At 35.4% G+C, this 27,577-nt stretch overlaps 1 pseudogene; it reads right to left on the bottom strand.

The window, feature by feature from the left end:
- Positions 1-4,536: 4,536 nt before the first annotated feature.
- Positions 4,537-5,068, bottom strand: LOC137204214 (large ribosomal subunit protein uL6-like; annotated as a pseudogene).
- Between the last annotated feature and the right edge of the window lie 22,509 nt (positions 5,069-27,577).

Below are 27,577 nucleotides of genomic sequence, written 5' to 3'. Positions count from 1 at the left end.
TAAGAGTGAGAAAAACTGACTGTGAATTCCTTGATCCTAGCCTCACATTTGGTGTGGAGTAAGTGCTCAATAAGTGTGTAGTGTGAGCAAAATGAGTAACAGTGAAATTTGTTAACAGACTGACAAATGCTGACTATGGGGCAGAGTGCAAGCATAAAGCCCCTAGGGAGCTGCATACACAAGAAGAGTTATAGCTTTTCACAGGCTCTTTTCTAGGGTAATCGTGAGAAATACTGGGGACAGTGCTGCAGATGGGAGAAAGCATTCCACTCGATGTCCCGATGGAAGGGATAAGAAGAACTAACCCATGGGGGGGATGGGCAGCAATCTCTTTTGCCCACAGGGCACAGGTGAAGACCTACTGTAGCTAGGAAAAAGAGAAAGGGGGGAACCATTACAGATCCCCTACATATAAGAGTTACTTCACTGGGGGAGGGTTCAGATCACGGAGACCAGTCCTGAGATCAAGAAACACAATGGCTACAGAGGACAGAGGAGCCCCGAGAAAAGTCCTTCCCTATAAGCAGGCTAGCAACTGAGGAGTAACAAGCACCAACAGTCTACTGCTGAGACAGAAACAACTGCATAGAGAGAGACCCATTTTGAGGTGCCAGCACACAGAGGACTACAGCAGGGGAAGGTCATTAAAAAAAAATTCTTCAGCAAACTAACCACAACCCCAAGGACAAGGTAACAGTGGGGGAATTTGAAACAACAATGAAACCTACACAATTCAATTCTTGGATAGGTTAAGTCAACACACCCCACTCACATACTAGCAGAATATGCATACACATTTCTAGTCATAAATACAAAGTAGAAATTTCACACTCAAATATGATCTAACTGTTAAAACAATGACGGAGATTTTTAAATATTTTAAAAATTTAAACATTTAAAAATAACTTGATTAATATGTTAAAGGCTCTAGTAGAAAAGGTGTCCAGCATGCAAGAGCAGTTGGGGAACTGCAGAGAGAAATAGAAACTTTAAGAAAGAATCAAACGGAAATGCTAGAAGAATGGTAGCAGAGATTAAAAAAATGCTTTTGATGGGCTGATCAGTAGACTTGACACAGATGAAGAAAGAATCAGCGGTGATAGGTAGATAGAAATTACCCAAATTAAAGCACAAAGAGAAAAATAAAGTAAATAAATATATAAATAAAATGTTAATATAGTATATATAATATATATAAATATGCAAGCAAACAAGATCACAGTCTCTAAGAACTGTGGAAACATTTCAAACAATTTAACATACTTGTCAATGCAATCCTAGAAGCAGAAGAGAGCATATAGTATAAAAAAAAGGTTTGAGGACATTGTGTTGAAATATTTCTAAAAATAATGCATGAAAGCAAACCACGGATCCAGGAAGCTAAGTCAATTAAAGAGGATAAATATCAACCAACAAACAAATGTATACACATCATATGCACATTATTACATTATTGCATATTAAAGATAAAGAAAAAACCATGAAGGCAGCTTGAGAATAAAAAACATATTGCATAAAAAGGAAATACTGTTTAAGTCATAAGATAATGGATTAACAGCTCCAAAATGCTGAAACAACAATAAAACTACTGCCAATACTGAATTCTATGTATAGTGAAAGTATTTCTCACCAAAAATGTTGAAAGGCTTTTCAGACAGACTCAAGCTGAGAGAAATCACTACCAAGCTATCTGTACTACAAAAATGTTACAAGAAGGTCCTTAGGCAGAAGCAACAAACAGAAATGTGAACCTTTAAAAAGAAATGATGATCAAGAGAAATGATTAAAATAAAGGTAAATATAAAATGTTTTTCTATTTTTTAATCTCTCTAAATGAAAAATGAATGTTTAAAGCAATAATAGTACTGATGTGTTGCAGAGAATATATAAAAAGTAAAGTCTATAACAGGGATAGCACAAAAAACAGAGGGAAAAATTGGGAATATATGATTTATATGTTACATGTGAAGTGTAATATCCATTTCAATCTACACTTTGATAAATTACAGAAATATATTGTTAATCCTAGATAAAGGGAACATAAAGGTAGTCAAGAAAAATCCATAAAAAGAAGAAAAAAAGGACAAAAAATTGGATAAACAGTATATAGCTATATGTCAAATTTTAATACCAACTATTTTAAAAATTGCATTGAAATTGCATTGAGAGTAAATGATCTATTCACATTAGACTGTATAAGAAAATAGGTCCTGGCTATATTCTGTCTACAAGAATCACACTTAAAATAATGTTACATACATTGGTTGAAAATAAAATTATTGAAAATATACATCATGCAACACTAAGCAAGAGAAAGCTTTAGTGACGATAGTGAATCAGGAAAGGTAGACTCTAATCAGGAACACTACAGGGGGAAAAGTCTGTACACCTACAAAGAAAATCTCAGGTCCAGATAGCTTCTCTGATGAATACTCTCAAATGTTTAAGCAAGAAATAATACCCATTGTTAACAAAAATTTTCAACAGAAGAACACTTTCCAACTAACTTAATGAGCCCAGTATTATCCTGAAACCAGACAAAGACAGAGACACATCTTTTCTCAGAAAACTCATCATAGGAAAAGGAAAAAACAAAATTCACATGAAGATTGAAAAGAAATAAAACTACCTCTGTTCTCAGACTACATGATTGTCCACATAGAAAATCTCAAATAATCTATTAAAATATTACTAAATCTAATAAATAAATTTAGGATTTTCATAGAATACAAAGTCAATATGCAACATCTATTGTGTTGCTAGAAACTAGAAATAGACTATTATAATTGAAAATTTAAAAAAAGAAAGAACATTTATAATAACATGAAGAACAAAAAATATTATACATCTAATAAAATATATATGTGTAGAGATTATATGGTAAAAACTGCAGGACAATTTTGAAAGCAATATAAGAAACCTACACTAGATCAATGGGGCACCATTCTTTAAAAACAAAACCCAAAAACCAAAAAATAAAACCCTTCCTTCTATTTCATTCTCTATACCAAAAATTTTCTTGAATTTTATCACTAGGAAATTCTGGTAGGCATCAAAATGATATATAATTTAAAATAATTTAAAAGATTCCATCAATACTAGTGTTGGAGTCCACCCACAGAAGGCTTTAAAAATCCTTCTTATCATTTTTCTTCTGAATATGCCTTACAGAAGACACCTGCCTATATGTCTGACAATGCAATCTCCACATTCAAAGCAAATTGGCACCCATTTGAAAAAAAGGTGGTTGCTAAAATGAGTTTTCCCCTCTAACAACTGATCAGTTTATTTTAGACAAAAATAAGTGTAAATCAAGCTATGCTCATATATTTCAAAACTTGTGTACAAAAAGTAATCAGAACATGCATTGCTATATCTACTGCCACTGTAACTCCATTTCTTACACTCTGAAATGTAGCTTCTATGAAGGAATAAATGTTTAATTCATAGTTAAATGAACATTAATTATCCAACAGACTGAAAAGTCGTGGTTCCTACAGTGCTTGTATTTGTTCAATTTTATAAGTTACATAAAAGTCTTATTCCCTGAAAAAGATTCTTGTAATTTTTACACACTCTCAGTATATTTATTTAAATGTTTAACCTATTTATATGTGTTAACTCCTGTTACACAAATGTTGTTGTTTTAATTTTTCCCATAACATCACTACTCTTTTCTATTATTTTTCTCTTTTCTGTTGCTGTGGCCTAGTTTACAGCTCTTCATTACTTTTTTCTACGCATACTTACGATCAATTGAATCTTTAATATCAATCTATATTTTTCAAACTACCTATTTCTATTTAGTTTTTCTGTAAACATATATCCCAGCTGATCTCATTGAGAATATTTACATATTTAATTGACATGTTTGACACACTTTAGATTGTCAAATTTACTGTGATGTTATTCAGTTTAATTTTTCATAGCAGTTATGCTCTCACCTTTCTAGTGGTTTCTTCTATTAGGTCATTCTGTTTTATGAGTATCAATTATCATTTTGGTAAAGTGTACACTTGTGATGCTCTAAAACTCAGGCCCTGGCTCTTTCCTGATGTGGCAAAAGGAGGTACTCAAGGATCTAGGCTGGATGGAGTTCCCCATCTCAGTAGGCTCCCCCTCCCACATACCAGGAGACTTTGCCTCAGAGAAGTTTCTTTCATTTCTGACAGAGCATGTCTCCAAGACAGTAGGGATACTTCACAAATTCTCAAATATTTAATAGGCTCCTCATATATTTGCTTCCAAATAGTTCCATGTGCTGCATCTTGTTTTCTGCCATTTCTAGATTGTTTAACAGTGTCCAGAATCTTTTATGTGTTCAATAATATTTGACGATTAGATGAAAGAACAAGCAAATACATGTTTTAAATGAAATAATTAATAACTCATTCTTGATAAATGGTACTGTAACAAGCATCGATTCCTTTTTTGTTCTTTTAATGCAGGGCTTTGTTGCATCTTTAAAATATCACAAATAGATCTTAAGAATCATCTGGCTTCTTGTTTTTTCCATAGCTGGACAATTCTTAGATATTATTCATCAGCCTGTTGAACTGTTCCTTTTCCAGAATTATAGACACAATCCAAATTTTTTTTAACTATTGTGTTTTGCTGAATCAAAGTATCTGAGTATGACACATTTTCAATGTGTTTCCTTCAAGAATGAACTCATCTTTTGGGGTTTGAGATACTGAACAACAGATGATTGGTGTCATCCAAACGTTGTGGATATATTTTTTACCCAATAAATTTCAGATGTGAACAAGAGACCCATCCTCCAGAATAAAAACATTGATGGGAAGTGAGCATATGTAGACCTCAGCTTGTAAAGGAAGCCCAGTGCAATATCCCTGTACATGTCTACGGAGGGTCAAAACCATAGCCAGTTCCTTTCTACTTCCCCATCATTTGTCAACCTGGAATCTATTTTTCTTTCCAAGGAGACTTTTTTATGTTGATGTGATTGAAGTCCTCTGGGGTCCTTCATAATTACTGTGTGTCTCTTCTGAGCGATGTCGACATTCTCTGGAATGTCAATAATCTGATTGCTGAGAACGGTTTTCATTCTTGCAGGAAGCGGATTTCTCTTAGCATTCACCTGTTACGTACAAGTGACTGATAGATTTAAATTTTGGTGGCCCTGCCTATAATCACACCCTTTAATTAGCACTTGTTTGCTGCAAAATGCAAAACAAATAGGAGTGTTGGTGTTGACCTCTCAAAGACAGTATAGGATCCGAACCAACATACATCTCACTATTATAGAAGGGGTGACGTGAGTTATATGAGTTAGCTGAGATAATAATTCAAATTCATTCCAGAAGTTGTTTGGTACACCTTAAGGACTGATGTCTTACACAGTTGCTTAGCTGGCTGTTTCTTACATAAGCTTTGATAGTGACTAGAAAGTAAGTAAGGTATTAATGTGTGGTTAAGCCATAGGTAGCCATGATACAATGTGAAGAGTAGTAAAATAAATGCTCCAAGTGGCATGAAAGCACAGTGGAGGAATATGTTAGTTTGGAATAGATTTTTATAATACATAGCTCTGTGAAATCTTTCTTTTAGTGAATAATATGCTTTTAAAGAATCTCCCCACCTGTCCCCCCACCTCCTCCCACTCACTTTGTTCTGCCAGGTCCTCCTTCTCGGCTACTGAATTAACATTATATCTTTACTACACACACACACACACACACACACACACACACACAGATGCTTATCTTGTTTCTTCTTATAAGAGCTAAGGTTTTGTCAGTTCAAGTTAGACAGTAAAAGCCTAAAATGCTTTTCTTAAATATATCTATTGTTGTTTGCTTCTGAATGTAAATTAGGTATTGAGTATTACTTCTTCATTTAAATGTGATTAACTTAAAAATAAAGTTAAAATAAAGGGTTAAAAATAAACCCTTTCCTGATCTGATGACATATTTATGCCACAACCTTTTATTTCTCAAGAAATAAAAAGGTGCAGAGGAACCAAGATGGCGGAGTAGAAGGACGTGCTCTAATACCCTCTTGTGAGAACACCAGAATCACAACTAGCTGCTGGACAAACATCGACAGGAAGACACTGGAACTCACCAAAAAAGATACCCCACATCCAAAGACAAAGGAGAAGCCACAATGAGACAGCAGGAGGGGCGCAATCACAGTGAAATCAAATCCCATAACCGGTGGGTGGGTGACTCACAGACTGGAGAAGACTTATACCACAGAAGTCCACCCACTGGAGTGAAGGTTCTGAGCCCCACGTCAGGCTTCCCAACCTGCGAGTCCGCCAACGGGAGGAGGAATTCCTAGAAAATCAGACTTTGAAGCCTAGTGGGAATTCACTGCAGGACTTTGACAGGACTGGGGGAAACACAGACTCCACTCTTGGAGGTCACACACAAAGTAGTGTGCGCATCGGGACCCAGGGGAAGGAGCAGTGACCCCAGGGAAGACTGAACCAGACCCACCTGCTAGTGCTGGAGGGTCTCCTGCAGAGTCGGGGGTGGCTGTGGCTCACTGTGTGGACAAGGACACTGGCAGCAGAAGTTCTGGGAAGTACTCCTTGGCGTGAGCCCTCCCAGAGTCTGTCAATAGCACCACCAAACAGCCCACGTGGGTTCCAGTGTTGGGTTGCCTCAGGCCAAACAATCAACAGGGAGGGAAACCAGCCCCACCCATCAACAGTCAAGCAGATTAAAGTTTTACTAAGCTCTGCTCACCAGAAAAATAGTCAGCTCTACCCACCACCAGTCCCTCCCATCAAGCCTCTTAGAAAGCCTCATCCACCAGAGGGCAGACAACAGAAGCAAGAAGAACTACAATCCTGCAGCCTGTGGAACAAAAACCACATTCGGAGAAAGGTAGACAAGATGAAAAGGCAGAGGGCTATGTACCAGATAAGGAACAAGATAAAACCCCAGAAAAACAACTAAATGAAGTGGAGATAGGCAACCTTCCAGAAAAAGAGTTCAGAATAATGATAGTGAAGATGATCCAGGACCTCAGAAAAAGAATGGAGGCAAAGATCAAGAAGATGTAACAAAAGTTTAACAAAGACCTAGAAGAATTAAAGAAGAAACAAACAGAGATGAATAATACAATAACTGAAATGAAAACTACACTAGAATCAATAGAAGAATAACTGAGGCAGAAGAGCAGATAAGTGACCTGGAAGACAGAATGGTGGAATTCACTGCTGCAGAACAGACTAAAGAAAAAGAATGAAAAGAAACGAAGACAGGCTAAGAGACCTCTGGGGCAACATTAAATGCAACAACATTTGCATAATAGGGATCCCAGAAGGAGAAGAGAGAGAGAAGGGACCAGAGAAAATATTTGAAGAGATTATAGTTGAAAACTTCCCTAACATGAGAAAGGAAATAGCCACCCAAGTCCAGGAAGTGCAGCGAGTCCCATACAGGATAAACCCAAGGAGAAACACACCACGACACATAGTAATCAAATTGGCAAAAATTAAAGACAAAGAAAAATTATTATGAAATTATTATGAAAGCAGCAAGGGAAAAATGACAAATAACATACAAGGGAACTCCCATAAGGTTAACAGCTGATTTCTCAGCAGAAACTCTACAAGCCAGAAGGGAGTGGCATGATATACTTAACGTGATGAAACGGAAGAACCTACAACCAAGATTACACTACCCAGCAAGGATCTCATTCAGATTCTATGGAGAAATCAAAAGCTTTACAGAGAAGCAAAAGCTAAGAGAATTCAGCACCACCAAACCAGCTCTACAACAAATGCTAAAGGAACTTCTCTAAGTGGGAAACACAAGAGAAGAAAAGGATCTACAAAAACAAACCCAAAACAATTAAGAAAACGGTCATAGGAACATACATATTGATAATCACCTTAAACGTGAATGGATTAAATGCTCCAACCAAAAGTCACAGGTTTGCTGAATGGACACCAAAACAAGACCCATCTATATGCTGTCTACGAGAGACCCACTTGAGACCTAGGGACACATACAGACTGAAAGTGAGGGGATGGAAAAAGATATTCCATGCAAATGGAAATCAAGAGAAAGCTGGAGTAGCTATACACATATCAGATAAAATAGACTTTAAAATAAACAGTGTTACAAGAGACAAGGAAGGACACTATATAATGATCAAGGGATCAATCCAAAAGAAGATATAACAATTGTAAACATTCATGACCCAACATAGGAGCACCTCAATACATAAGGCAGGTGCTAACAGCTATAAAAGAGGAAATCGACAGTAACACAGTAATAGTGGGGGACTTTAACACCTCACTCACACCAATGGACAGAACATCCAGACAGAAAATTAATAAGGAAATACAAGCTTTAAATGACACAATAGACCAGATAGATTTAATTGATATTTATAGGACATTCCATCCAAAAACAGCAGATTACACTTTCTTCTCAAGTGCGCACGGACATCCTCCAGGATAGATCACATCTTGGGTTACAAATCAAGCCTCAGTAAATTTAAGAAAATTGAAATCATAGCAAGCATCTTTTCTAACCACAATGCTATGAGATTAGAAATGAATTACAAGGGAAAAAACGTAAAAAACACAAACACATGGAGGCTAAACGCTATGCTATTAAATAACCAAGAGATCACTGAAGAAATCAAAGAGGAAATCAGAAAATACCTCGAGACAAATGACAATGAAAACACGACAATCCAAAACCTATGGGATGCAGCAAAAGCAGTTCTTTTATAGCTATACAAGCCGACACCAAGAAACAAGAAAAATCTCAAAGAAAAATATAACCTCACACCTAAAGGAACTAGAGAAAGAAGAACAAACAAAACCCAAAGTTAGCAGAAGGAAACAAATCATAAAGATCAGAGCAGAAATAAATGAAATAGAAACAAAGAAAACAATAGCAAAGATCAATAAAACTAAAAGCTGGTTCTTTGAGAAGATAAACAAAATTGATAAACCATCAGCTAGACTCATCAAGAAAAAAGAGGGACAGGACTCAAATCAATAAAATTAGAAATGAAAAAGGAGAAGTTACAACAGACACTGCAGAAATACAAAGCATCCTAAGGGACTACTAACAGCAACTCTATGCCAATAAAATGGACAACCTGGAAGAAATGGACAAATTCTTAGAAAGGTATAACCTTCCAAGACTGAACCAGGAAGAAATAGAAAATATGAACAGACCAATCACAAGTAATGAAATTGAAACTGTGATTAAAAATCTTCCAACAAACAAAAGTCCAGGACCAGATGGCTTCACAGGTGAATTCTATCAAACATTTAGAGAATAGCTAACACCCATCCTTCTCAAACTCTTCCAAAAAAATTGCAGAGGAAGGAACACTGATACCAAAATCAGACAAAGATATTACAAAAGAAGAAAATTACAGAGCAATGTCACTGATGAATATAGATGCAAAAATCCTCAACAAAATACTAGGAAACACAAATCAACAACACATTAAAAGGATCATACACAATGATCAAGTGGGATTTATCCCAGGGATGCAAGGATTCTTCAATATATGCAAATCAATCAATGTGATACACTATTTTAACAAAATGAAGAATAAAAACCATATGATCATCTCAATAGATGCAGAAAAAGCTTCTGACAAAATTCAACACTCATTTATGATAAAAACTCTCCAGAAAGTGGGCATAGAGGGAACCTACCTCAACATAATAAAGGCCATATACGACAAACCCACAGCAAACTTCATTCTTAATGGTGAAAAACTGAAAGCATTTCCTCTAAGATCAGGAATGAGACAAGGATGCCCACTGACACCACTATTATTCAACATAGTTTTGGAAGTCCTAGCCATGGCAATCAGAAAAGAAAAAGAAATAAAAGGAATACAAATTGTAAAAGAAGAAGTAAAACAGTCACTGTTTGCAGATGACATGATACTATACATAGAGAATCCTAAAAATGTCACCCGAAAACTACTAGAGCTAATCAATGAATTTGGTAACATTGCAGGATACAAAATTAATGCACAGAAATCTCTTGCATTCCTTTACAATAATGATGAAAAATGTGAAAGAGAAATTATGGTAACACTCCCATTTACCATTGCAACAAAAAGAATCAAATACCTAGGAATAAACCTACCTAGGGAGACCAAAGATCTGTATGCACAAAACTATAAGACACTGATGAAAGAAACTAAAGATGATACCAATAGATGGAGAGATATACCATGTTCTTGCATTGGAAGAATCAATATTGTGAAAATGACTATACTACCCAAAGCAATCTACAGATTCAGTGCAATCCCTATCTATTTACCAATGACATTTTTTTATGGAACTAGAACAAAAAATCTTAAAATTTATATGGAGACAAAAAAGACCCTGAATACCCAAAGCAGTCTTGAGGGAAAAAAAAAGGAGCTGGAGGAATCAGACTCCCTGACTTCAGACTATACTACAAAGCTACAGTAATCAAGACAATATGGTACTGGCACAAAAACAGAATAGAACAAAGGAACAAGACAGAAAGTCCAGAGGGAAACCCACACACCTATGGTCAACTAATCTATGACAAAGGAGGCAAGGATATACAATGGAGAAAAGACAGTTTGTTCAATAAGTGGTGCTGGGAAAACTGGACAGCTACATGTAAAAGAATGAAATTAGAACACTCCCTAACACCATACACAAAAAGAAACCCCAAATGGATTCGAGATCTAAATGTAAGACTGGACACTATAAAACTCTTAGAGGAAAACATAGGCAGAATACTCTTTGACATAAATCACAGCAAGATCTTTTTTGATCCACCTCCTAGAGTAACGGAAATAAAAACATAAATAAACTAATGGGACCTAATGAAACTTAAAAGCTTTTGCACAGGAAAGGAAACCATAAACAAGATGAAAAGACAACCCTCAGAATTGGAGAAAATATTTGCAAACAAATCAACGGACAAAGGATTAATCTCCCAAATATATAAACAGCCCATGCAGCTCAATACTAAAAAAACAAACAACCCAATCCAAAAGTGGGCAGAAGACCTAAATAGACATTTCTCCAAAGAAGACATACAGATGGCCAAGAAGCACATGAAAAGCTGCTCAACATCACGAATTATTAGAGAAACGCAAATCAAAATTACAATGATGCATCACCTCACACCCGTTAGAATGGGCATCATCAGAAAATCTACGAACAACAAATGCTGGAGAGGGTGTGGAGAAAAGGGAACCCTCTTGCACTGTTGATGGGAATTTAAGTTGATACAGCCACTATGGAGAACAGTATGGAGGTTCCTTAAAAAACTAAAAATAGAATTACCATATGATCCAGCAATCCCACTACTGGGCATATACCCAGAGAAAACCTTAATTCAAAAAGAGTCATGTACCACAATGTTCATTGCAGCACTATTTACAATAGCCAGGTCATGGAAGCAACCTAAATGTCCATCGACAGACGAATGGATAAAGAATATGTGGTACATATATACAATGGAATATTACTCAGCCATATAAAGAACGAAATTGAGTCATTTGTTGAGATGTGGATGGATCTAGAGACTGTCATACAGAGTGAAGTAAGTCAGAAAGAGAAAAACAAATATCGTATATTAACGCATGTATGTGGAACCTAGAAAAATGGTACAGATGAACCAGTTTGCAGGGCAGAAGTTGAGACACAGATGTAGAGAACAAACGTATGGACACCAAGGGGAGGAAACCGCAGTGGGGTGGGGATGGTGGTGTGCTGAATTGGGCAACTGGGATTGACATGTATACACTAATGTGTATAAAATTGATGACTAATAGGAACCTGCAGTACAAAAAAACAAACAAAAAAAAAACAACTAATACTAAACTTTCTTTGGGTTATTTGCATGGAAATATGTTAACATAAATTTTTCAGACATTACATGAAATTTCTAAAAATCTTATATGTTCTGGTATAATGTTATAAGTCATAATTCTAGTTATTACTTTAAAGTGTATATCTCAGAAATAACTAAATTTCCTTGTCAATTGCATTATTATGAACTTTCATCAAATCTTTAACCATGGTCATTTTTAAGTCTTTTGTCATTTACAGACAGTTCCGGGTACACTCTGATGCTTTTGCAAAAATGTTCCTATAAAAGGTTTTCATCTTCAAGGAATTCATGGAAAAGACTCTCAAAAGTACAGATTTCTGGTAACTGACTATACTGCTGAACTGAATAAATAAGCATTTTCAGAACTCTAATGGAAAACTAATGAATCCATAAAAGTGTTTACAAAAGATCAAGATGAAAAAATATTTAATTACATGGGACTGTGTGAACTGATGAAGATGATTATAATTTTTGTGACTTTCTGTTCGAATAAAAAAAAATCCCACAAGAAAAAAGAAATAAAAAAAAAACCTTTGTTGTACTGACAACATACATTTTAGTGTAGGCTGACAAAAAACATGCAAGCCCAAATAATCACATTAAAGCCATCTTGTATCAGAAGAAATGTGCATTAATTTTTGGAAATAATTTCTCATGTAACTCTAATTCCTAAAGAATTTTTGGAAAATATGTTAAATTATAAGTGCTTGTTAAAGATGTTACTTTATGTCTCAGAATATTCTGGTGTTGACAGTTTTAAGAAAATCATTTTTCCAGGCTTAGTAGAAATACATAAGTAGTCAAATAGGCCATGATATATCATGTATCACTGGGGAGAAAGAAGAAAAATTATCAAAGTTTAGAATTCCTCAAGTCTGGTAGAAATGAAGCTACTAACTGTGACAAGTCTCTGCCTTTTCTGCTGCTCAGAATATAGCTGAGAATTGGGAATTATGCTTGGTAATAAGCTCTTAAGCACATCTGTAGTGTGGATAAAAGTTCTTACTTGGAAAAGTGATGTTCATTCAACTAGAGCTGATTTTAAACGGATAGAATATAGGCCAGCAGATTTCTGTGACATACTCATAACCTTTCTGTAAATGTGCTGCCTTTATTTTTTATATCAAATGAATATAGGGGTTTCAAAAGGTATTATTCATAAATAGGATATAGTTCCTCAAAGGGGAAAAAAACTAGCCCATAACATACTGACCCTTGGGAAATAAAACACCAAATCATTTCTCCTTTGGAAGAAGTTCTCCTTTGGAACTCCAAAGGAAGCCTATATCTTTTCATCAGTCACTTTTTCAAAGGAAGAAATCACTTGAGTTTCACCATCTATCTGTACGTATTAGGTTGTCAATTTGGTTTGAGTTTTCATCAGAGTTGGGTTAACAGCTGGAAGGAAGAGTTGTCTAATCCAAACATTCACCAGGGGGTCATGAGAAAAATCTGTTACATGTGACATAGGACAATGGTTCTTGTTCAAGAAGAGACTTTGAACATTTGTAACGGAAAGGCTACTTTTTGTAAAAATTGTTCAGATAATTCTCACAAATGTAGAATTGAAAATTCTATTTAATTGAAAAAGAAGTCTAATTTAGTAAAGGAGAAATCTTTTCTATATCTATTCATATTATTAATTAAGGAAGTTTTGTAAATTAAGTAATTACTACAAGGCCCCAAAGGAAAATATAGTAAGAATCCAAAAACTATCAATGCTAGAATCTAATGCAAAATAATAATTCTACATAATAAAATACACATATTATTCCTAGGTTTGTTAGAGCGAATGACAGAAAAAGGGTTTGAGGATTACTATGTCACAAGTGACATATATCTTTAAAAGAAAGAGTTGAACTGAATATGATAAAATATTAATGTTTACTAATTTGGCAGATGGCAATACAAAGGTCTACTACAATTCATTTCTGGGTTTTTCTATATGTTTTAATATTTAATAATATTTAATATTTTTTAGTTTTCTTTAGTAAAAAATAATGACAATTTTGTAAGAGAAAGCAGGACTTTATTAATGATGTCATGAAAAATAATTTTGACAAAACCATAATATTTGTGTGGTTCAATGTAGATCAGAAATTATTTCCTATTAGTTTGACTTTCTCATAAAAACCTAATAAAATACTGCACCATCACGAAGAAGAAAAAAAAAAAAAAGCATATCCAGTTTAGAGTTAGAACAAGAAACTGCCTATGTGAAGAGTAATCAGAAAAAAAAAAAGTATATCTGTTTCATTGATTTTTCAAGGAATGTTGTATATTTACAGATTGAAAATCTTGGGTCAAATAGTATACAAGTTAATGGATTAGAGTTATATAAAGCACAACTCATAAGATTATTTATATTTTGTTACACCAATCCCGTGTTGTATTGGAAAAATGAAGTGCTTGTGTGTGAATCCTATATTACTATTGACCTTAGGTAGCTCCTTGAGAGACAGAGGTCTTTCATCCTCATCTTGTATTACTCACTGGATACTAAAGAAAGTATTACTCCATCTCTTTACCACACAAGCTATAAAATTTAAACCACAAGTTATGCAATAACTTTCTCTTTTAATAGTGAATACATTCATATGTATATGTTCTCTTCTAAATTCATGTGTTCTATATCTCATAAGTCAACTTGACCTCCAGCTTGCTATGCCAATTGTAAATATTCCTCCTGACAATTGCTGTTAGCATCATATGGTGACTGGAAATTGTCTTCACTCTCACATTCACCAAGCATTAGGTGTAGAAATCATATGTTTTTCTGGTCCTGTTTGAACAGATTGAACTGTTTCTTGATAGAGATGTTTCAATTACTTTTCCTGTGTGACTACTCCTCAAAATTTAAATTCACTTACCTATCAGGATGCATCAAACAGAGATTTGAAACATGTTCATGAAATACTCTGAGCAGTTACACATAATAAACTATCAAACTGCTCTAATGTGTCTTCTCACAGTCCTTTCAGGAATATTTCATTTATAACAGCAAAGTTTTCTTTTGCAACATACAAAAGCTTACAGACACATATCTCTGTACAAAAATGTGTCACAGGCAATGTTTAAAATACAGAAAGAGTCAATAACTATATTACTTGGCATCCTGTTGTGGCTCCCTATACAAACAATATAATCAAAGCACACTGTATTTTCTTTAAAAGTTTTTTTTAACATCTTTATTGGAGTATCATTGCTTTGCAATGTTGTGTTAGTTTCTGCTGTATAATAAAGTGAATCAGCTATACGTATACATATATCCCCATATCCCCTCCCTCTTGCGTCTCCCTCCCACCCTCCCTATCCCACCCCTCTAGGTGGTCACAAAGCATGGAGGTGATATCCCTGTGCGATGCAGCTGCTTCCCACTAGCTATCTAGTTTATATTTGGTAGTGTATATATGAGAGCATTTCAAATTGTAGAAAATAATGAATGTAATTGCATTATTCAATTATTTGTAAATGTTCACTTATCTATGTAATGTTTTCGTTACAGACCTGCAGGAGGAGGTAACAGGGAGAGCCACTAATCTGACTGATAGGAAGAGTAGGAGGTTAACATTCAGGGTATTGTTTCACATTCAGGTGGGACAATAGATCAGAGGTGACTCTATGCGGTCTAGGCTTTCACATATTGCTTTCTTTTGGATCTTCTTTGATCAGTAACATGAGGTTGTTCCCTTTCTCTAGGCAAAGGTTGTTTCTACTGTCTAAACATCTTGCAACTTTTCTGTCTTTGACTAGATGGCCAGGTCAGTTTGACCTTGATGAGTTCATTTGCTAATCTGTGATTGAGGAATAGTAGCTCCACCCTGTTTTGTCAGAGCTTAAAATTTCACTAGTGTATATTTTCTGAGACATTCATGAATATATTAGTGTAGAAGAAGAAAAACAGTTGGTATGAAATGGAACAATCAGAAAGTGAGAGGTCATGATAATTACAATATCATTGCTAAAATAATTCTTTTTAAAGCTGAAGTCCAAGAAGTCGAGAATATTTTCAAAACAGAGAACAAATTAAAACATGTTAGAAAACATTACATAAACATTTTAAAAATATGGAAGATCAGAGAGCTCTAGCATCCATTTAATAATTCAGAAAAGGCAAAGAAAATAGAAAAAAAAAATTTTAGAAATTTCCAAAGCCAAAAGTGACGATGATTTCCTGAAGCTGCAAAATGTGTCTGACTGTTGACTTTAGAGAAATATGAGTGGGAAAAAAATGCAGAAAGAAAAGTTTTCTCTGAAGTCATCGGAACAGCAATTTTACTGAAAGTAAGGTTAAATTCCAAAGATATGGAGAGATGATGGATGGATAGATAGATAGAAAAAGTTTTCTGCTCACCATGAATCTGATTGATATCAGGATTATCAAGTATAAAACTGCATGCTAAAACAGAGATAATAAAGATGGGTTTCTAATATTCTAAAAATTAAACTTAGAACTACTTTTCCGTCAAGTATAAAAGTTTTAACAAAAATATATTATAAAGACTCTGTGTAACCTATATGAAGCCCATATACATGTAAACATACATTTATTTAATCTATGATACAACCAAAAATAATCAAAGAAAAGAAGTTGAGTCAGCTTCAAAAAAGACAATGAACTGATTTACGGGTGAAATGAAGAGACAGTCTAGTAGAGTAGATGCATAGGAGGATATCCACAAAAACTCCTATAAAAACAACAGCAATGTTTTCACAAGTAACATGATAGGATGCTAGATCTAAGAGATGGATGGGAGAAGTTCACATTTCTTTTGTTAAAATCATTATTTTTATGTTTATTTTCTTAAGTCTTTATTGGAGTATAACTGCTTTACAGTGGTGTGTTAGTTTCTGCTTTATAACAAAGTGAATCAGCTATACATATACATATATCCCATTGTCTCCTCCCTCTTGTGTCTCATTTCCACCCTCCCTATCCCATTGAGCAGAGGTAGTTTATCTAAAGGCAGCTCCCTTCTCACCACTGCAAACTTCAAATTTTATGCTCTGCTCAGCCAGATGGCTGTTGAGACTTGGAGGCAACGGTTGCAGTTGCAGCTTTTAATCTGCTGAGGAAATCGTAGGAGAGGGACGCTGGACCCTGTTCTCTGTGAGCTGACAGTCTCCTGTTTAGCAGCATCAGAGCACAGTCCCAAGGACAGAGGGAAGTGTAGCCCAGGACTTGGGGATTCTTTTGACCCAAAGAGGCAATATTCTATCTGTCCTAGACTGTAGACCTGCCATGTCTGTCTGAATCCCCAAATTTCTCTAGTGAATCAAACAGATATGTAGCATCATCTCTGTCCTTTAGATACTGAACAGGCAGGAAGGGTTTACGGCAAAGGAGCTTACGACAGGACATGACAGTCCCCAAATTATCCTCTTGTCTTTTCATCACTACAGAATGTCTGATATTAAAAACTGTCCAACGATCAGACATACTACCTGAACCATCAGACCAAATGACCTAACAGAGGACCTGTATCAATACCTGAACATAAAGGAAACAAGAATGAGAGGATCCCATTGATTTCAAAAAGAAATTAAATAACTTATTTGTGAACTTAAAATATGATTTTGTAGTAAAAAATATCATTTGATGAATAGGTATCAAAATTAATGGTTTGAAAGGTCAAGCACAGGTTAAAAATAGGAAAAACTAAAACTAAAAAATACACAACCTCCACGATAGATATAGAACTACTCAGGTTATCTCATAATGAGTGACTACTGGTAGTTTTGTCTTTCAAGAAATCTTTCAATTTTATCTAAGTTATTACATATGTAGATATAAAGTTGTTTATAACATTTTCTTTTTTTATTATCTGTAGAATCTGTTCTGACATTACCTCTCTCGTTCTTAATACTGGTAATTTGTGTAATCTTTTTTTCTGACTGGTCTGGCTAGAAGTTTATCAATTTTATTTGATCTCAAAGAACCAACTTTTGATTTCATTATAATTTTCTCTATAATTTTTCTGTTTTCTATTCATTGATTTTGCTCTGATCCTTATTGTTTTTCCAATTTATTTGGGTTTAATTTTCTCTTTCTTTTCTAGTTTATTAAGGTCAAAGTTGGGGTCAAATAATTAAGGAATTTCTTCTTTTTTAATATCAAAATTTGGCATATTGTGTTTCTTTCCTTCAACTTAAAATGATTTCTAATTTTTATTTTGATTTCTTCATTAAAACATCAAATTTCCTATTGATCACATGATGAAATTTCCATCTCAAACATTTTATTTTTCATCTCTAGAAGTTTGATTTCTATCACTTTAAAATTTTCTTGACTATTAATTCTAACATCTGTGATCATTCTAGATTGACTTTGATTTATTACTTTATATTTGAATTATGGTGTTTATTATTGTGTTATTTTATATTCTAGTAAATTTAAACTAGGTGCCAGTCATTATGATTGCTGTTAGTGTCATATCTAAAAAATCTTCGCATAACTCAAGGTCATAATCACTTTCTCCTATTTTTTTTTTAGAGTATTTATAGAATTAGATTTTGTAGTTAGGTCTATGATTGATTAGGATTTAGATTGTGCACATGGTGCAAGGTATGGATTAAAGTTCTTTTTTTTCTTCTTTTGAATGTTTGATTGTTCCACTTTCATTTCTTGGATAGACTATTCTTTCTGTACTAAATATCTTTGTAACTTTGCAATACATGTTTAATAAACATTTTAACATCCTTGTCTGCTAATTCTAAAATCTGAGTCAATTCTTGAATGGTTTCAATTGATTATCCTCCTCAGTATAAGTAGTTTTTTTGTTTGTTTGTTTTGCTTACCTTATAATTTTAATTGGATGTCAGATATTGTGAGTTTTATCTTGGTGAATTCTACATATTTTTGGTTTCCTCAAATATGATTGAGCTGTTTTCTGGGATGCAGTTAAGTTACTTCAAAATAGCTTGATCTTTTCAGGTCTTTTCTTTTTGTAAGATTTAGGCAGATTCGGAGCACTGCCCATTTTGGGCCTAATTATTCCACACTACTGAGGCAAGGGCCTTATGTATAGTTCATACTATGACCTATAATGCTTGAGGTTCTCCAGTCTGACTGGTGGAAATAGGTATTATTTTTAACCCTGTGTGAGTGAGTGTCAGACAATATTTCCAATAATCTTTTGGGTGAGTCTTCCCTCAGTAGTGGGTAGTTACTATACATGTAGGGGCCGTTCAATATTCAGCTGAAAACTTGAGGGGAATCCTCTGTGTATCTCTGGAGTCCTCTCTCTGTGAATTTTTGTTCTCTAGGTAATTTGACCTGCAAACTCTAGTTACATTTGCCCCCTTCATTTCTCAGCTCCATCTACTCAAATCAGGTAGTCCAGCATTCTGCTCTGGGTCCCCATCCTATATCCCATCCTGAAAACTCCCTGAGGGCTTTAGCCTAGGAAATCATAGATATATCTTTAGTCTGGGGAATATATAGACTGTGTCCCTTTCTCAGGCATCGGTCTACCTCACTGACTTGTTTCCACTGTTGTAAAAATCTTTATTCCATATAATTTGTTTACTTTTTTTTTATTGGCTTTGGTGGGAAGGTAAATCTTGTCTCCGAAACTCTATTTTGATGAACAAGCAAAAGACATGATTTTTTTTTTTTTTTTTTTGCGGTACGCGGGCCTCTCACTGCTGTGTCCTCTCCCGTTGCAGAGCACAGGCTCCGGACGCGCAGGCTCAGCGGCCATGGCTCACGGGCGCAGCCGCTCCGCGGCATGTGGGATACTCCCGGACCGGGGCACGAACGCGTGTCCCCTGCATCGGCAGGCGGACTGTCAACCACTGTGCCACCAGGGGAGCCCAAGACATGATATTTTTCATAATAATACAATTCAAGACAGGGATGAGTGGGAATTGTTGAAAAGGAAACAATAAAAAAAGATAATTACATTGATAATTTTTGTTTCACAGCAAAAACGAACTTAGCAGGGAATGTGGTTTTATGGAAATTTGCTTGTTTGTTCTTTAATTTATAACAGAGTTTCTTGGACTTAATCTGTCATCCTCTTATCTGTTTTATATTTTCAACAAATATTCATGTCAACACAATGGATATAGTTTATATGATCTTGAACGTGAGCTTCACTGTACTATAAGTTATTCTTTAAAGGGCACTTAAAATTATCTTGTTGCAATTTTACTATGTGTGTGACTATTCCCTGCTAAAGTTCAACTATTATATCTTACTCATTTCTTTGTTTCCAACATTATTTCTCCATAAATATGTTTATGCCACCAACATTCCTAATTTTACTCCACACGTATGTTATCGAACATATGAAAATAATAAAAATGTGAAAACTGCTTAAAATATATTATATTTATTAATATAAAATATATTATAATTATTTCCCATTAATCAAAATATGTGCACTGGTAAACCAACAGTAAATAAAAGTGTTCAAGTTCTAGTGATTCTAGGAACCTGAAACTGAGCTAAATCCATATTATAATATTAAAATTCCTAATTCAAAGAGTTACTAGAAGCAAGGGTAGACAAAAAGTACAATAAGATTTCCAAAAGAAAACTAGTCTGTGGGAGAAATTAAGTATGTTTTTGTTTAAAACACCAAAAATACATTTTAAAGCCTCTAAAATTTATTTAAGATAACAAAGCATGTATTAATATCTCCTATTCATGGTCAGAAATTTAACTAGAGCAGAAAATAATGATAGAGAAATGTTTTGAAAAAGTTAAAATGATTCATATGACCTCTTATGAATTGCACGTAATGATAACAATAGGTACCTGACCTGGACTACAGTTAGTTCTGCTTAAATTCTGTTAGACTGTCTTTCTGAAAGAATTAGTTTCTGCATGTTGTTCAGATAACAGGTAGACTCAAGTGGAGAAACACATGGGATGTGCAGTGAAGATATTTTACACCTCAGATATTCAGATGCAGACTGATGGACCTCTGGTCACACTGTAGAATAAACTATTTATTACATGTACTGTTTAAATTATTATGACAGCATGGGCAAAGATTTAGAAATGCAGTACTGAACAGCAGCCTGGTTTTCTATCTATGGTTCTACAGTGAAGGCAAAAGCATGTGGAGGAAGAAAATTTCCTTAAACAATTTATGGTAAATTTTCATTCAATGCATTACCAGAAAAATGCATATCAATTTTCAGGACAGATTTATCAGCTTTTTAGAGATCACAAAAATCTCTAAAATATATGAATGTTTTTATATAGTAATTTCGGTCCCTCGCTGAAATTCTTCCCACACATCCTTCCCAGCCTTCTTAGTTCATTTTTTTCTCTGATTTTCCTTATTGTGAAATTCCAGGAATGAAAAAAATGTTATAACCTGGAATCCCTGTAGCTTTCTCAAGCATCATGTTCTATAGCTCATTTTTAACACTTGGCCCTTAAATTTCCAGTATATTTTTGTAGATATACCAAACCTTTGAAAGAGCAAATCATGCTTCATGTAACCAAGGAAGTGACTTTAATGGGTTAACAACATATTACTAAAGCCAGATTATCAAGAGCACTTTATACTAAATTAGAACAACTGAAAATTATCCTGAACACCCTGCAGGATCAAAACACAAGCATAAAAACAGATCTGTGACTAAAAAAGCATATTTTAATATGATATTAAATAGAGATTAGCAGGTATTTCTTACAGCAACAGGAGACGTGGACTGAAAGGGTGGAGAGTCTGCAGGTAGGGAGAAGAGCCTATGGGATGAAATGTGAGTTGTAAAACTTGAAAATGCTCTTAATTCTGAATTACATCATAGGTGGGAAGTATTGTTTAAACACTAGCTTCCCAAGCCAGACTTGGGAAGGTCACAAACTGAAGTGTTATCTTTTTATGCTGCAAACGTACACAGTGTCCAAAGACATTTTGTGTCCTCTTTCTCTTGTTCGGACAGATGTTGAAAGAAATTGTCTCTAAAATATTATTTAGCCTTAGAAAAAGAGGGAAATCTTGTCATCCACAAAAACACGGATGAACCTGAAAGGCACTATGCTTAGCAAAATAAGCCAGAGAAAATGAATACTGCGTAATATTACTTATATAAAAAGCTGAAAAAAAAGTCAAATTCATAGAAACAGAGACTAGAAGGGTGGTAGCCAGGGGTTGGGAGGTTGGGGAAACAGGGAGAAGCTGGTGAAGAGGTAAAAACATTCACTTATAAGATAAATAATGTTTGAAAGTCTAATATATAACTTGGTGGCTATAGTTGATAATACTGTATTATGTAATTTGACATTAGCTGAGAGAGAAGAACTTGTGTTCTCACACACACACAAAAAAGCTATATATGTGAGGAGTGGACGTGTTAATTAAATCAGTGATGAGAATCCTTTCACAACGTATACGTATATCAAAGCATCATGCTGTACACCTTAAATATATTATAATTTTATTTGTTAATTATGCTTAATAAAACTGAAAAAATAAAAGCATTTAAGTTAAAGCACAGTTATTTGACTTCAAAACTCTTGCATTGTCTTTTTTGCCCCAGCTTTATTGAGGTATAATTGACAAATTAAAAATGGTATATATTTAAGGTGTACAGTGTGATGATTTATAATAGTATACATATTTTAATGAAAGGATTACCGCAATCAAGTTAATTACCACATCTATCACCTCACATAGTTACTTTTTTTTGTACCCTTGCAATGTATATCTGTGAGTTTGGGAGGGAAGTACTATGCATTTACATAGAAAATTATGCAAAATGACTACATGTAATCTTCTGAGTTGTTGCAGTTCAAATGTTAGTAAAGATTTCTGTTTTGATTCTACTTAAAGAAGCAACTTTATCAAAAACCCCAAAAGTTAATCTAGGCTTAGACACATTTCATTGTAACATCAGAAAATCAACATTAAAAAGAAAATATTAAAAAACTGCTGGTCAGAAAATAAATGTTTCCTCCAAAGTACCAACACTTAAACTAACAGCATCTTTTGCCTTACCTAAAAAGTCATTGTTTATATTAGTTGGGATAAACTAATATCACCAAATAACTCCCAAGTCTCAGTAACCTAACAAAATCAACTTCTGGTTTTTGCCCATAATAAATTCCAACGCAGTTTCAGCATACAGCTTTCCTTAGAATCAGAGACCCCATCTCCCTCCACGTTGGTAACCCTGAGACCATGGAGGTTGCCCATGGGAACCTCTGTGTCTAGACAGTGGATGAGGTAAGGGACAGCGTGGAGTCCCCACACCCACCCTTTACTGTCTCACTTTTATCCACATTGTATTCACAAACACCAGCCACCGTGCATCTCCTAAGTGAGAGGCTGGGCTAAGCCTAGCTGTGTTCCCAGGGAGAAGGGGAGAATCCATGCACTTTATGAGAATTGGCAGTCTCTCTATATTATTAGAAGCAAGCAAGGAAAAATCAGTCCATCAAACAAGAGTGAGAGTGAAAATATGTAACTATTCACCTGAAAACAAAATAAACACTAGGAGAAAATAGCATCCCCAGGCAGTTATTGAAAGAACTACTAAAGAATCTATGACAAAAAATGTTTCAATATACATTATCATAGTGTGAAGTTTAAAGTAACATATATACACCTATATACATATATATGCTATTATTTCTTTTAGATTATGTGTTATGTTTTGTAATTTTATTTTTCTGAGAGATGGTTCTTGTTTTTTTCTTTTTACTGACGAGTGTTCCATTACACATATGAATAATAGCAACTTTCTTATTGTCGCTGTTGTTTTGTTTTGTATTTTTAGTTTTAGTTGTGTATTACTAATATTGGAGCTTTAATCAGAGGCTATATCCTATTTGATGAAACTACCTAAAGCCTTACCCAAATTGATTTTACAGCTTGCAGGATTCTGTTATGTTACCTATACCCAAAGTCATGATGCAATCTTTTTTTCTACACTAATATTTCTGTGATAGTAGGTCATGATTTTCCCCAGATCTCCTCCTGAAAATTGATACAAATACAGAATTTTATCAGGTGAGTCGCTGATTTTTCTAACAAGGGCCTTTCTTTACTCTAGCATGGGCCCTAAAGTCCTTATGCAAATGAAAATACTTCTTGAATTTATGTGTCTCTAAAATGCTTCTGTCAATGGCAGCGAAGACATATCTCTGCCATCCAAAGATCTTATTTCTGCTTATTTAGTTTGAAATCTTGGGGAAGCTTATTTAGTTTACTAAGATGAATGATTCAGGCCCCCCTAAAACTTATGTTAATAGGTATATGATTGATATCCCAGGCTTTATGATTCACCGTTTCCCATATATGTGATACCTGAACAAAATACACACCGCTAACATGAGCAGAGCTGGGCACCTGAGAGATCCCGGTAGTCTGTAGCAGAGAGGACTGTAATACTCCATCAAAAAGCTCAGAATTCGGGCTTCCCTGGTGACGCAGTGGTTGGGAGTCCACCTGCCGATGCAGGGGACGCGGGTTCGTGCCCCAGTCCGGGAGCATCCCACATGCCGCGGAACGGCTAGGCCCATGGGCCATGGCTGCTGGGCCTGCGCGTTCGCAGCCTGTGCTCCGCAGCGGAAGAGGCCACAGCAGTGAGAGGCCCGCTTACCGCAAAAAAAAAAAAAAAAAGTTCAGAATTCCCAAGAAGTTTCCTTTCATCTACTATTAGAATTTTTCTGCCCAGTATACCATATATTGCATAGGAAGTCCATTTAGTTGACAATTTATTGGGCAATAATCTAAAAATTATTTGTTTACCATATTTCATCAACTCCATGTTACCACTCACTGTTATTTGTGTTAATATGTCATATACAAGATCGGATTATAATTATAATTCTAAGCTGTTGATTGTGAGACATTTCTTGATTACTGACATGCAAATTTGTGAAAAATATGTATGTTAATTAACATCAATATAAAATTTTTTGAGCCACCAGTCAGACAAGCTCGCTGTTCTTCAATGAAATAATGGAAAGAATTGATTTTGCAGACAGATTTTTCATCATTAATTTATTGTGAATATTATATGCAATCTAAAGCTATAAGTGCAGCTGCATACTGTCATGTATCATACAGCTGGGACTCGGGACCAGATTTCCAGCTGGACCTGTTGATTGGCTCTTTGGGCAATACTGTAACAATAAATACCCAGACTTCAGAGAGTTCAACTGGGCATGTAGGTTTTTTTATTTTTATTTTTATTTTTTGGCCACACCATGCAGCTTACGGAGTTTTTATTTCCCGGACCAGGGATCAAACCTGGGTCCTCAGCAGTGAGAGCACGGAGTCCTAACCACTGGACCGTCGGGAAATTCCCTGTAGGTTCATTAGCTGTGCCTCCACAATTAACTGGTCTGTAATCTCATATAGTAAATGTCCACTGCTGGCAAAAATGGACTATCAACATTTTTTTAGGAACTTCAAGTACACATTCAAAGAAAGCTAAGGAGAACTTAACAGTACGATGTGCTGCCACTTTGATGGATGGTCCTTAGTGTAAGATACTACCTCCAAAGGGCCATGTGATTCTCTTTAAATAAAAGTTTATAAATTTGCCTGGTTTATTTGTCTTGTGCATTCAGTCACATGTAACAATAGAGTTACTCAGGGAAATCTCGGGACAATAGAGTTCCAAGGGACAGTAAAATAGTATTTACAGGCCACTGAGAAATAGCATATTTCAGTGCTATTTTTAGGGTTGGTAAGCTATCAAGTCAATATGTAATTGCTTTTAAACCCTTACGTCAGGAAGTAGAAAAACTCCAGAGTAGGGATCAGTCCATGACGAGGTGTTACCAATAAAAGTGTATTTGGGTGTAAAGTAAACATTTTTTCTGCAGAAAATGACTTCAAGTTAAAAAAGGAAATTCAAATTATTTAATTTGAATTAAACTATATAAATAAAAAATACACAAAATGTAGAATAAATCTCAAGACATTACAGTTCTGTGTAAGGGGATACCAACAAACTTTCAAACCTTACTCAGTCTCCTGAAACCTTCTCCCAGGCCCATCTGTGCACTTCCTTGTTAAATCCAGTTTTAGCAAGAACACTGCTGTCAGTTTAACCACCGCCCTCCTTACCCTGGATGTTTCCTCCTAGTAATTTTCCAACCACTTACCCCACCCTGCTCCTTGGCTATAAACTCTCACTTGCCTAGGCTCTATTTGGAATTGAACCCAGTCTTTCTCCTGCACTGTAAAACCCCACTGCACTGGTCCCTACATCTATCGCGATGGTCCTGGATAAAATCTGCCTTACCATCTCTAATAAGTAGCACTGACTTTTTTTTCTACAATACCTGCTGACTTCTTATAGAGATATAGAAAAAAATACATATAAATGCTATCAAAAATGTAATACCTGGGATAATGAAAAGAAAAGCAAACAGTTGTTTGTCCTCATTGGCACACTTGATTTAAGTCACCGTACTCCCTCTGAGGCTCTGTGAAAGCCATGGGTATAAACCTTTGGTTGGATCATGTTCAGGTAAGAGATGCTCAGTGAAAGACACAAAGAATCCCAGTTTAGAGATGTTAAAGATTCATAAACAATAATACCCTGGAGTTCTTACACCTGAAATGCACTTGTTAGCACCTAGTAGCCAGAATCGCTCCCTCTATCTTTCTTAAATCTTAAACTAAAAGTCAAAGCCCTAGACCTTTCAGAAGAGCTGTACACTGAGCCAACCCCATGTGCACAGCCTTCTCATCACAACTTTCAGTGTGGTAAGTCACAGGATTCTGTTCCAGATTCATCCCTGCACACACAGACTCTTTGAGAGACAGGAGCCCGAATTCTAGTTTCAGTGTAGATATGAACACACAGTATAATATGGGAGCATGGGGCATGTTTCAGCCACAGCTTCACAGATGGGCATGAATTACTTAAGTAAAAACTGGCAGAAGCCACAGTTCAGATGCCTCTTCAGTAGGAACAGTCACGGTGATTCTTTGCTTGTTCTCCATACCTATTACTGTTATAAATGTGACTGGCAAGACTTCAGATATTCAGGCTGTACTGCTGGCAGATGAACACCATAAAATGCATGCACAGGCCTACTGCACATACAGGTTGATGGCATAGATAAACCAAGTGGTACAGAAAATAGGAATTTGTAAAGTCAGTTGGAGAGAAATTGGTAGCGGCAGTTTTTGCATCCTGCCCCAGAAGGTCAGAGTGAACAAGAATAAACATTTGTAAACTGAGCAAAAGCGAAGGAGTAGCTGAGGACCTTGGGAGAATGACTAACATATTTGAATGCCATCTGGGAATCAAAGCCACAGAAATGCTCTTCGGGGCCATATTGGTCCATGGCCTCCACTCCAAAGCTCAAAAGCAATTTTTCAATCACTTTACTGAGCAGAGCTGAGATGCAGAGATTCTGCACAGACTGAGATGAATGACTGATCACTGTGGAGGCTGTTGGCCAAAAAAACGGAGAAGAGACAGAGTCAAAATTGATGGCCCTCAATGTGGCATTCCTAAATTATAAAGAAAAAGAATGTGGGACCAGCAGGATCAAGGAAGGAGTGTCAGATATGAGAAAGTCAATAAAACTGAAAAAATGCTTCATGAGACTTTGTTCTTCCTGGTGTCTAATATTGCAGTAGCCAGAAAAGACACCAGAAAACCCAGTGTTTTAATTGATTTTATCAAGCACTCTCAAAAGATCTTCTGGAAATAAAAACTGTCAAGTTTAAATACTTTGACAATAGTGTGTGAATCAGAATCCATCTTATACTCACTTCCACTTGTATTTCTAGAACTCA

Source organism: Pseudorca crassidens, chromosome 12 (assembly GCF_039906515.1).
Source record: "Pseudorca crassidens isolate mPseCra1 chromosome 12, mPseCra1.hap1, whole genome shotgun sequence".
In the NCBI taxonomy this organism is placed as follows: domain Eukaryota; kingdom Metazoa; phylum Chordata; class Mammalia; order Artiodactyla; family Delphinidae; genus Pseudorca; species Pseudorca crassidens.
The sequence above is the reverse complement of the archived record's forward strand: the minus strand, read 5'-3'. Positions and strand labels throughout refer to the sequence as shown.